The 2,697-nt window shown below is 39.1% G+C and overlaps 1 non-coding gene across 1 annotated transcript; it reads right to left on the reverse strand.

The window, feature by feature from the left end:
- Positions 1-1,158: 1,158 nt before the first annotated feature.
- trnaa-cgc (transfer RNA alanine (anticodon CGC)) lies at positions 1,159-1,230 on the reverse strand. The gene has a single exon. It is a non-coding gene; the product is annotated as a tRNA-Ala (tRNA).
- Between the last annotated feature and the right edge of the window lie 1,467 nt (positions 1,231-2,697).

Raw genomic sequence — 2,697 nt, forward strand, 5'->3', positions numbered from 1 at the left:
AACGATTATCAAATACCTCTGATTTATCACACCGAAAGACTTACAAAGTTTGCGAGTAAATAGATATGATCAAAATAATATAGAAGTCACAGAGATCCCTGAGCCATTTTGTGGGATATTGAACATGCACAGTCACGTGATCTGTGACGTGCATCGGGGGAACCACGGTCCCCTTCAACAACAACAAACTTATTACTTACAGCATACTTTGCTTACCAACTCCTCTGTTTATGGCCACATTGTTCTACTATCCAGGTGAGAGGCATGATTTATAATCTAGAATGAATTTTTAGCAATTAAGAGGCCATGCAGCAGCTCAATATGTCAATATAGCAGCATAAGCTGGGGACGGCGCGGCGTATTTGGGGGGCCGTGCCGTTCAATATTCACGATCCCCACCTGCTACCAACCTCGTCCGTTGTGTCCTTGAGCAAGACACGTCACCCTTGCTCCTGATGGGTCGTGGTTATGGCCTTGCATGGCAGCTCCCGCCATCAGTGTGTGTGAATGGGTGAATGTGGAAATAGTGTCAACGCGCTTCGAGTATCTTGAAGGTAGAAAAGTGCTATACAAGTATAACCCATTTACCATAAGCTAGTTAGCTCTGTGTGATCAATGTGCTGGTAATAACAGATCGTCTGCGTTAGCGATTATAATAACAATATGGCTCGGTTAATATTAACGTCACGACATGTAAATGGAGTGTTGTTGGCAGTTTTTGGATGTTTATTTAGAGGGCTTTGTGGGCGGAATAAAGGAGCCCCTGCTGACTCCATTGTTAGCTGACTTATGCTCACGTTTTTTTTTTTACGATTTAGAACGCATAAAAACAGCACATTTATTTCACATTTTTGCGTATTTCCAGTCACATTGATCTGCTGACTATTGGCAGAATGCAGAGGAATTCCCCTCCCCGTGATGTCATCAGATCCCATTGATTGATTGATTGAGACTTTTATTAGTAGATTGCACAGTACAGTACATCTTCCATACAATTGACCACTAAATGGTAACACCCGAATACATTTTTCAACTTGTTTAAATCGGGGTCCACGTTAATCAATTCATGGTAAAATATATCAATGAGTGTATAAGTACTTTCTGAACACGTTAACTTAATTTCCAGGCAAGTATATTACAATGTGCAATGTAAATAAATGGAGATGCCGGGGATTGAACCCGGGACCTCATACATGCGAAGCATGCGCTCTACCACTGAGCTACATCCCCACGTCCCCCCAAACACATGGAAATAGCCGAAGTCACTGTGGAATATTCAAAATGGCCGTTGGAAATTGTGGCACTTTGTAGATGTTTAGACCAGTGGGGGCCCATTGTTGGGAAGAAAGCGCCCTCTAAAGAGCTGTTTCCTCGCTGTGGTCTGTATGGGCTGCAGCGGTACTCAGTTGTAATACACTGCTCCACCACGTGTGGCAGTAATGACAATATCAAACAAACAGAAGTCTGGAACTAATGTCATAGAGAAGTTTCTTAAGCGCAAAAAATATGACTTAAGTGGTGAAGCTGTATTTTTATCTGCAGTTAAATTTTACTGAGTGTTTAGTTAAGAAACCTATTCATTAATAATTTATTTTATTTATTTTAGCACAAAATATTTTTTTGTCATTAATTTATTTGTCCCTTATGCCGTGTATTTGGTTAGTACCTATTTTTCTAATCAGTCTGACCTAAGCCTATAGTAAAGCAACTTCAACCCTAAACTAACACCCTCCCTTCCACATCCTACCTCCCCGGTTTGTAAATAATCAAATGTAAATAATCAAATGTAGATACTTATTCTTATGCTTTCTGATCTCTCTCTCACTATGTCCACTACGTGCTGTACATAACCAAGTCAGTCCTACACTGTTCCAATGTCCATTTCTCTGATGATGCAATTGTTGATGACTGAAGTGTTGATATCAACCAAACCTAACCCCCCCTCCCCCCACACCCCGGATTGTAAATAATGTAAATAATTCTATGTATATACTCTGATGATTATCTTGTGTGATGACTGTATTATGATGATAGTATATATCTGTATCATGAATCAATTTAAGTGGACCCCGACTTAAACAAGTTGAAAAACTTATTCGGGTGTTACCATTTAGTGGTCAATTGTACGGAATATGTACTGCACTGTGCAATCTACTAATAAAAGTTTCAATCAATCAATCAATCAATCAATCAGTCACAAAAATAATCATCTTTGTGATTAAAACAGTTTCATATTATTTGACAACGTTTGAAAAAGGTTAGATATAATTATTTAATACGATTAAAATCAAGAGGAAGCTTACTAATTCAGTGTAAATATTCAAGTGGGGCCCCGGCCCCTCTGTAGTGGTAAAGTTGGGCCCATGTCGAAAAGGTTAAGAACCCCTGGTTTAGATGATATTTTCACATTTAACAGATAAAATGAAACACAATACAGTATATAAATAGCATTTAGCATTTTTTTCCCATTATGGTACTTTAAATGACTGCTGTGTCTATTTTGGGGGGAATTTTACCTGCAGGGGTACCTGATGACTGCTGGGGCATAGGTATTAATTTATGCACTAACATATGTACTTAAGCTTTTGTACACACTTGTATTGCAATGAGTGTAATGCAGAAGTAACTGCTACACTATGGTTTACAGCTCAAGTCAAGGCTAGAGTCCAAAACAAAGCTCTTTGTCTCTGGGCTCCG

The sequence above is a fragment of the Entelurus aequoreus genome, linkage group LG03, assembly GCF_033978785.1.
Source record: "Entelurus aequoreus isolate RoL-2023_Sb linkage group LG03, RoL_Eaeq_v1.1, whole genome shotgun sequence".
NCBI classification, from domain to species: domain Eukaryota; kingdom Metazoa; phylum Chordata; class Actinopteri; order Syngnathiformes; family Syngnathidae; genus Entelurus; species Entelurus aequoreus.